We start from the raw sequence: 10,128 nt of genomic DNA on the forward strand, positions 1-10,128 counted from the left end.
CCCGGGCCGGAGCAGCTCCGGGAGCGGCAGCAGCGGTGGCGGAGGCAGGAGGAGGAAGGAGGCGGTCGCCGGGGTCCCGCGCCCTCACTCCGCCGGCCGGCAACGCGCGCAGAGACAAGGGTTCCGCCGCCAGCGCGCGGGTTCCGCCGGGCGGGGGACAGGGGACCGGGAGCTGGTGCACCGCGCTCGGCCCCGCCCCTTCCGCCTGGCCGCGGGTTGGGCTTTCGTCTGGGGTCGGGGCTGAGACTGGGGAACTGGCGAGACTGGGACGGTGATACTGGGATTGGGATTGAAACTGGAGGATCGGGATTCAGGCTGGGATTGGGAGACTACAAATGGGAGACTTGGATTGGGATTAAAACTAGGGAATTGGGAGTCAGACTGGGTTTGCAACTGGGATTGAGACTAAAATTGGGTCTGGGGGACTAGAAATGGCAGACTGGGATTGGGATTGAAACGGGGATTGGGAGTCATGCTGGGATTGAGACTGTAGTTTGGTCTTTGATTGGGACTGGGAAAGTGGGATTGGGTCTGGGGGACTAGAAATGGCAGACTGGGATTGGGATTGAAACGTGGATTGGGAGTCAGGCTGGGATTGGAACTGGGAGACTGGGTTTGGGTCTGGGGGTCTAGAAATGGGAGCCTGGGACGGGGGGACTGGGATTCGTGCCAGGTCTGAGTCGGAGTGGGCTGTTGACCCATCCCAGGGGATCTGGGCTGTGATGCCCCAGGGAGTTTTCTCCGTGTACATCTGACCATCATCACATCTACCCATCAGCACTGCTGCCAGGCCTGGCAGGGCCCCTGTAGCCCTGATGTAAAGTTGCTTGTTGCTGGTCCTGCTGCTGGGCTGAAGCCCAAGTAACAATCTGTGCCAGTGTGGGGGGTGAAAGTGATGTAAGTGTGTAAGAGCTAATACAAGACTCACCTGTTGGAAACCTGTGCCGCGTGTGCTGCTATGAATGTTCAGTGTGTTGTAGCAGTGTAAATCAGGGGTGTTGGACCCACAGAGCTGGATCTGGTTCACAGCCTTGATGGGGTATCTTCCCCTGACAGCAGCCATGGGCCTGGGCCAGGCTGTGACACTGGAGTCCCAGCAGCAGCAGAGCGTCTTGTTCCCAAGGTGAGAGCCATGTGCCCATGATGCTGGGCTTCTTCCCATGGTGCTGTTTGGGCTCCAGTGCTGCAGCTCTCACTGGTTTAACCAGTTGCCTGGGTGAGAGCAGCAAAACTGGAGCCCCAGCAGCACAGTGGGAAGTCCAGCAATGTAGTTTGTTCCTGTGGTGGCAGCTAAGCTTTCAGGATGCCAGGCCACTTCTCCGCAGATCCCAAATAAGCTGGAGCAGGCACCAAGTGTGCTGGATCTGGCATGGAGATGGATGGGCGTGATTCAGTCTGTAGGGTGAGCCCTGTACCATTCATCCAGCTCATGAAGCCAGGTGAGTTTGACACCCCCTGGAATAAGCAGTTAAATTTTGGGCAGGAAGCAGCTGGCACTTGCTTTCTCACTCCAGCCTTTTCTGCCAACTAGTTATACTGCAGAGCCTCTCAGTGCCTGATCAACCTTCAGAGGAGTTGAACTCTACCATAAAGGTAACAGGTACTCTACACACTTGTGGTCTTTTCTCTCACTAAAGTATGCTGTAATAGGATGGAATCCCTTGTTTCTCCGCTGTTGTCTTTTACAGTACCAGCCACCGGGCTGGACCCCATTACATTCCAGATACTGGACAATTTAATGACGACTGTGAGTGAGGGAGGACACCTCCTCCCTCTGCATGGGAAGGGATAAAGATGCAACAGGAAAAATGGGAGAGGGGTTTGTACCAGTTGAACAGTAGCCTACAGCTGTGGTTCTTAACCCTTTGAGACTTGAGGGATCCCTCTATAACTTCTGTGAATTGAGTGGCGCCCATTTCAAAAACTAATTTACTTCATTTATAGTTCTTACCTGCTTGAAGAGGGGCTGTGAAGAAAGAGGAGCAGCCAGCAGGGAAGAACTTGTGTTGCAGTGAGTGGGTGGAGGAGTCACTGCTGATGAGCCTGCACTCATCTCTCTGGAGCCTGTGTTTATCCCCCGTTCTGCATCACCCTTCAAAGGCTACTGTGGCACTCTGATTGAGAATCACTGCCCTAGAAAAATAGAGCAGCCTGAAATATGTGCAATGTGTGTGTGTCCAGGGCATACTTAGCTATCTACAGGCAGACAATAGGAAATTTTAGGGAAATCCCTGTGCTCTGGCCCCCAACTCAGGGTACACTGTCTGTGCATTCATCAGCTGGCAGTCTTAACCCTGTGGAGATGTTTACCTGGGCAATGGAAGAGGAGGGAAAGGAGCCGCTTCCCTTTTGCCAAAAGCCAAGTGGCATGGGCATTTGCCCACAAAATGGGAAACTTGCATGCCAGGTTTCACTGAACCTGAGTGGAGGTTAAAGCCATTTCTTCCACTTCCCAGAAAAATGCTCTTGCCACGAGGCTGGATTGAGGGTATTCTGCATTCATCCTGTTGAGACTGAGAGACAGGAAGGGAAGGAATTAAAAAGTCCTGGGACTAGAACAGTAAATGGGAGGGAGCAAAACTTTGTATCTTGTGAGGCAGCCACTACAATAATTGTGAAGCCGTGGTAGTGCTCCCAATGGTGTTTATACATTTTATCCCAGGACTACTGGATGCATGAACAGCATTGGGAATAAGGAACAGAACCAAGGGCACCTTCCTTCCCCCCATATCATACTTCTCCCTTGCTCTCCTTGCTGAAGGCTGAGTGGTTTGGTTTGGTTTGGAGATTTTTATGACAGTTTGACCAGCCTAACTGATGACAAATTCTTGGGACACATTATTTGAGATGTCCTGTGCAACTACTTTGAGGAAAGGGCATAATGGTTTAGATAGGCTTTTGGGGATGTTCTAGCTATGAAGTGTTGGTTTTATGGATTTTAAATACAGTGGTGCATGACAGTTTACTGACAGGATCTTGTGCAGTTGATCAGCAGGATTTATTGTGCATGCTGTGTGCACTTTCATTCATTTTAAATATCAGGTATCTTTTAGTATATGTCCAGTATGCATGTCTGGGCCTCCAGGTAAAGTGGGCTTATTGTTGACATGCTATGTAGAATCTCTTCAGATTCCCATGCATTCTGCAAACAAAGATGCACAGATGGATGTGTGGAAATAAATGTATTTTATAATTAAACAATATCTGACTTGGAGTGGTACCAGAACAAACAGTGCCAGGAGTAGAAAACCTGGAACATTTAGAATATATTGTGAACTGTGCCAACAAGCAGTGTGGATTAAATTAAAGGGTAAGGGAGATTTTACATAAGAACTTGGAGGACAGGTACACAAAGGTGAACAGCATCTGTGGGGCTATGTGGGAACATTGGGCCTTGGTTTGAGAGGGTGCTGAAGGTCATTTCCCTGCCAGACTGGAATGAGCTGTGACAGGGTCCAACTAGTGAACGTTTGCTCCCAGTCAGGTGAGTTTTCAAAAGTCTGGAAAAGCTTCTGGTTACCATGGTGCTGGGTGAGGAAAAAGTAGAAGGTGAGTGGCAGCTTTGGAACATGTTCAACAATCTTGTCTCTTCATAATGGCCACGAACTATGGCTGAATCTTCATGTTTATTGCATTGTGCTCTCTGTCACAGAAGGGTTTTGCTCAGACACTTATAATAAAAAAGCAAACAGTGATGTCTGCCATTTCCTTTGCAGCTTTGTTGGTAGCCTGAGTGTTCTCAGCAATAGAGCTGGGCAGGCTCAGGGAGTTCAGCTCAGTCTTTGTGTAGGATCTTACTCCAGCTCCTTTGAAATGAAAAACTCCTGGCTGTCAGGCACAACCTCTTGATAGGAATCCTCAGTCCTGCTTTCATCAGTGTCCCCTTCTGTGAGGATGTCTGTGCTTGAGATAAAATATGTGTCTGTGCTGACTTCCTGTAAAAAATCTTGTTCAACTAGCTTTATACTATGGACTGATCTCTGGACCACAGACAGAGGCACACAACATCACTCCAGCGTAAAGTTACTATTGGTTCCAAAGAGAATAACATCTCTGAAGCAACTCATTGGTTACACCTGTGCAAGTTAAGTCATGTGCACACCCTTCTTTTTATATTAATGCAACTTTGTTTACACCAGTGTAAACTGCCCATGTAGGTAAACTCTTGAGTTTCTTAACGATAATGGACCTGATTCTCTTCTTTCTTAGTCAGTTTTGTACAGATGTAACTTCATTAATATCAGTAGAATAATTCCTGATTTATATTTCTGTAAATGAAAGAAGAATCAAGCGCCAATGAAAACTAAAGACCAGTAAAGAAGGCCATATATAATGCTTTTCTAAAAGTGGCTAGCCTGAAAAAATAATGATATGCTCTAGTGTCTGATGACCATTTGCATGTTCAATGAGAATAGAAAAGAAGATCTAAACAGACTGGTTGAAAACAATTGATCATTTTACAAGACAACCAGGATCTTGAAGATATTTATTTTTTTATTTTTTTATTTTTTTTAAGAAATCAGGCATTTTATTGTTTTTCATTATATAGGAATACTTTGCCTGGATTTCATGCATTTTCATGCATTTCCTTTTATCCATGCACTGTGATGAAATTTTGCATTCACCGTGGTTAGGGCCTAAGGCAGTGATTGCTCAGAACAACACTGTTAGGATATAGCAGTTATGTTGCCATATTTACAATTATTTTATTTTCCGCACTTCCATATAACTTTAATATTTTTGGAATATTGACATCAGTGAGATTGGGTCAGTCTCTCAGAAGTAATATTTCCTATTAGGTTCAAGCACAGTTTTGGACTGAGACCACTATGGAATTTCTTGTGATTGGTATATACTAAGTTTTCTTCTCTGCCTTTTTTTAAAATATAGATAATAGGTCTTGATTCTTTACACCAGTGGTTCTCAACCTTTTTAAACTAAGGCACACCTTGTTAGACTCAAAGCACCCCTTGGAAAATTCAGGCTCCTAGCTTTCACTTATTTCTTGATTAAAGAGTAATGTTTCTGTTGCAAAGAACTCATTCTGAGCTTTGCGATCTTCCTATTTTTGACACTATGGATTTCTGTTTGATGTCTCTGGTTTTATCTTGTGAATAATGTGTAGATGTTTATATACCCAACAGTGCTAATGTACAGCAACACCTCACGGCACCCTTAAAAGGATCTCATGACAGCCCAGTGCGCCACGGCATCCTGGGTAAAAATCACTGCTCTGCACACATTCATATCAATGTAAATTGGGATCAACAATCTTGTTGGTACTCAACTTTTATACAGATGACGTCAGAGTGAAATTAGACCGTATATGTTGTTGTCCCTGAGTGCGCTTTGTTTAGGTTTTCCTTATGGCGGTAGGCCCTGATTCAAAGGTCTGTCCAAGCTGGGCCCCTGAGCTCCTTATAACTCCTTTTCTGGAGTTACAACTTATGGAATTATACCTGCCTATATTCCCACTAATTCAAACAGATCTTTTGCAAAATTTACTGGGCCAAAATGAAAAATGATTAACTATTTATAGGTGGAAACGGAGTAATGTTAATGTGTGAATAGGTTGGTGAAGACAAATGGTTAAACACTCTCTTTCCCCTGAACTCTAGAATGTCACCTTCACAAGCATATACCTCCAGTGGATATTAAGAATGCTTAAGCCATTCTTGCTCCAATCTGCCTTTGTAATAGTTCTTTCAATCTGCAATCAGGGTAATTACATTGTGACGTTTTTATGAGGGCCTATATTGTGGCCCTATACTGTAGAAGGCATAGGTAGTATTTTCTATGAGACCAGATACTATGATAGTACAGGGCACCTTAAGAATTGTATAATCATAGGTAACAAACAGACAATCAACATGAGAAACCTTTAATCATCCCTCTCTACTTAAGAAAAACTCCTTTTGACTTGGAACTACAAGTGTTGCTTGATAAGGACTGAACAAAAGACCCATAAATCCTTTATACTGTACAGTACTCATGCTTTCCTAACATTAAATTTCATGTGGCAGGCATTTATGTTTTCCAGAGTTAAGGCCCCACTTTTCATGTTTAAGGTAAAACACCCTTATTCAAGAAACCTCCTTAAGTGCCTTCTTAAATCAGGGCCATTGCAATTTTGCGAGGTCTCACAATTCTATTGAAGGTTTGTGGGAGTAGAGAAAGAAAATGAATAGTATAGTTGTGTCTAGAGGCATTAGCAAGTCTAGTGGGTGAGCCAGACACAGAGGAGTACATAAACCATACTGACACATGGCAAGTATGCATTAAGCATGCTTAATGAAGCTGGGGGAAAGTTCCAAACATGAGTAGTGGGTAAAAGTCACTTTGGACTATGGAGACTTTCAAGTATAATCTAAACTGGTATCTAACCAACATGTATCTAACCATAATAGATTTCTTCTTTCCCTTTCTGTCGATTCTCTTTTATATTTAATTATGTAATAAGCAAGGTATAGATTTTTTTCTGTTGATTGTTGAGACATCTTACCAGTCACTCTTCATATTTTGTTTTAATAAGATGAGACTCAGGAAACAAACTCTCTGCCCCACTTGTGGCACCTTTTATTTCTCCTGTTTTCTCCCTGTGGCACATTGTAGTTTTTGAGGCTTTTGGTCTTTTGTGAAAAAGGACATAAGACTTATAGGGCTGACAGGTAGGTAGGTAGGGGTGTGTGTGTGTGTGTGTGTGTTGCGGGGGGTGGTGAAGGATTGTTCTTGTGGACATCTGCAGACCTTTAGGATTTCATGGCTCCCTGTGATTGCAGGGAGCTACCGTAAGCTGTTGTTTATTTGGGAGCTGCTGAATGCCCCCTCCTACAGGATGTGACCCTCACATCTGGGGCAGTTCCCCATAAAGCATACCTTTCTTTGGCAGAGGGCACTCTCTGAAAGAGAGAGCACATGGGGCCACCTTTTGCCCCATCTATCTGAACATTTCTCTATAACTTGGTAGAACACCCAGTGGTTGCTGACTGAGAGCTTGCTTGGTCTGCACTAGATAAAACATGATATTTAGTTAATTACAGTTGATTGAGAAGCCTTCATAATGGAGGACTGTACAGGAATGTATTGTTTTGACAGATCTTATGTTCTTCTAGATACATAAATTAAGGATGATGTTACACATTACACTTAGACCATATTAAATCAGTTAAAAATTAATCAGTGATAAAGTTAAAACATGCTGAGTTGCATGTTAAGAGTTAATACTGTTTTTTGCTGGAACACTTCTGATTTACCACTAGAGGGCTGGGGAGCAGAAAAGTGGCTAGAAGCCAGGACACCTGGCTTGGATCCCTAATGGGCCAGGGGGGAGCTGGAAGAGGTGCATTCTGGGATGCTGGAGGCCTGCAAATTACTTTTATTTCCATAGAGCAGACTGAAGTTACCTTAACATGAGTTAAGGTAGACTGAGTACCTTAACGTGAGTAGGTAGCTTGAGTTAACCTTTCCCTGAAGTGGCATAACTTTGAGACACTCAGAGAACATTTAGCTTGAGTTAAGGAGCTTTTATGCACAGACACTTGTGTTTTAAGTGCCCTTAGTATAGTCTAAGTGTAAGGTGTAACTTAACCCTAATTAACATTCTTTTTACCTTCTCCCTTCTCCTACAGGGGGAACCATGTCTTCTTTGGATTCTCTTCCATTTATGTGCACTGAGAGGGATTATGGATTTTATACCTGTGTCCTCAGCCATTGTTGAGTGATGAGAGTACATGAAGTGGGTGGCTGATTCTAATATTTCATGCTTGTGAAATAACAGTGGTACATCCAAAAAGTTCTGTTTTATTTTTCTGAGCTTTTGTGTGCATTCTGTTTAGCGCAGAGGTGGGTCAAAATGGCAGACTCCATTTCCCAATAATCCATGCCTGTGTGGCTCAGGGCCTGCAGAACCAGTGCTTTACCTTGGCCCTGGCCCCATGCTGTCATGCCCCCATGCTTCCGAGGTCTCCATAGGGACTGGCCAGGAGCTGCACGAGCAGAGTGCACAGCTGGGTGGGGAGCTGCTCCAGGGCCAGGATCTTGTGGTGTTGACAGCATGGGGCTGTGGCCAGGACAGAGCCATGATCTTCTCCCTGCATGCCCTTGCCCATGGAACCCTTGCCCATCACAGGGGCATTCAGGTAGTAGATTGCGGCTCTAATCTGGCCCTGCCCCGTGCTGTCACTGCCACAAGATCCTGGAGTCTCCATGGCCCCATCCACCTGTCTTGCCGTGTCTCATCTCAGCTGCCTGGCTATGACCCCTGCCTGCGCAACTCCCTCCTCTGGCAGTGGGTGTAGAACAGTTGGGCCAGGGTTCCCTTGCAGCAGGGCTGGATCCCAGGGCAGCAGAAAGGAGCTGCCATTGCAGGTATTGCTGGGAAATGTAGTCCACCACAAGCCCAATCCAGTCTACAGGCTGGACTTTGCCCACCTCTGGTTTAGCAAGTTTAGGGTGATATGTATAATTGATATAATCTATTAAAAGCTATTTTAATTCATAAAAAGTGAGAGCCCCTGTAGCTGAGTCTGGGAGCACCTGTGTGGATTCTTGGGACTTTCGTTTTGTTTGCCCTTGTTTCATGTTCTCAGGAAGCAGCCTGGTAATAGAGCTGCAAGAAAACAGCGCATGTGCCCACAGGGCTGACCTCATCCCACTGCTTGTGGTTAGCTCAGTGGTACTCAATAAGAGAACCATGAGATCTTTTCAAGGGTTATGCGGGGTGCTGTTAGGTGTGCAAATATGATGCACTGGAGAAACTCAGTGATTTCAAATAAGAATACATGGTATTAAACACATTTCTGCCCTGCCACAGTCTTTCTGAGTTATCTGCAACAGAAGAATGGCTCTTTTAGTCTTTGACTATGGAAAAATAAGTGAAAACTAAGTGCTGGCATTTTTTGGAGGGAGGCCTTGGGTCTAAAATGATTGAAAACCACTAGGTCTGCTACTAGGCACTGTCTCTTTCCAGGGTGGATGTAGAATTTTGAAAAGAGGAGTGAAAATGGTGAGGTGCATCATCAGGTAGAAAACACCATTTTTTCCAGTTAAAATATACTAGAATTTTTACTAATAGGCTGGGGGCCTAGGGCTGGATTACTCAGTTTAAGACTGAAGCAAAAATAAATATACCTTGGGAATGAGTTTAAAACATATGCAGAGCTGTGAAATATGTGTCATTTACCAGGAACAGCAAACAGCCAGCAGCATTGCAGAACAGAGAAGAGAGGGTCCTTAACTGTGGAATGAAGAGTTTAGAATGAATCAGAATCATAGAACATTAGGGTTGGAAGGGACCTCAGGAGGTCATCTAGTCCAAACCCCTGCTCAAAGCAGGACCAACCCCAACTAGACCATCCCAGCCAAGGCCTTGTCTAGCCTCTAGGGGTGGAGAGTCCACAACCTCTCTGGGTAAAAGGTTCCAGTGTTTTACTACCCTCCTAGTGAGAAAGTTCTTCCTAATATCTAACCTAAACTCTCCTTGCTGCAAGTTAAGACTGTTGCTTCTTGTTCTGTCATCTGCCACCACTGAGAACAGTCTAGCTCTATCCTCTTTGAAACCACCCTTCAGGTAGTTAAAGGCTGCTATTAAATCCCACCTCAGTCTTCTCTTCTCCAGACTAAATAAGCCCAGTTCCCTTAGCCTCTCCTCATAAATCATGTACCCCAGCCCCCTAACCATTTTTTTTTTGCCCTCCATTGGACTGTCTCCAATTTGTCCACATCCTTTCTTTAGTGGGGGACCCAAAACTGGACACTGTACTCCAGATGTGGCCCCACTAGTGCTGAATAGAGGGGAATAATCGCATCCCTAGATTTGCTGACAATGTTCCTATGCAGCACAGGATGCTGTTAGTCTTCACAGCATGGGCTCACTGTTGACTCATATTCAGCTTATTGTCCACTGTAACCCCCAGGTCCTTTTCTGCACAGCTGCTACTTAGTCAGTTGGTCCCCAGCCTGTACTGGTGCATGGGATTGTTGTGTCCTAAGTGCCAGACTTTGCACTTTTTCTTGCTGAACCTGCTGAGAAGTCTTTTCAAGTAGATTATAATGAGTCATGAAGTCAAGTGAGTCCTTGGGTGCTGCTGGACTAGAAATGCAGCTGCCATTGCCTGACAGTTGATGCAG

This window comes from Alligator sinensis, unplaced genomic scaffold (genome assembly GCF_000455745.1).
Source record: "Alligator sinensis unplaced genomic scaffold, ASM45574v1 scaffold145_2, whole genome shotgun sequence".
Classification (NCBI taxonomy): Eukaryota; Metazoa; Chordata; order Crocodylia; family Alligatoridae; genus Alligator; species Alligator sinensis.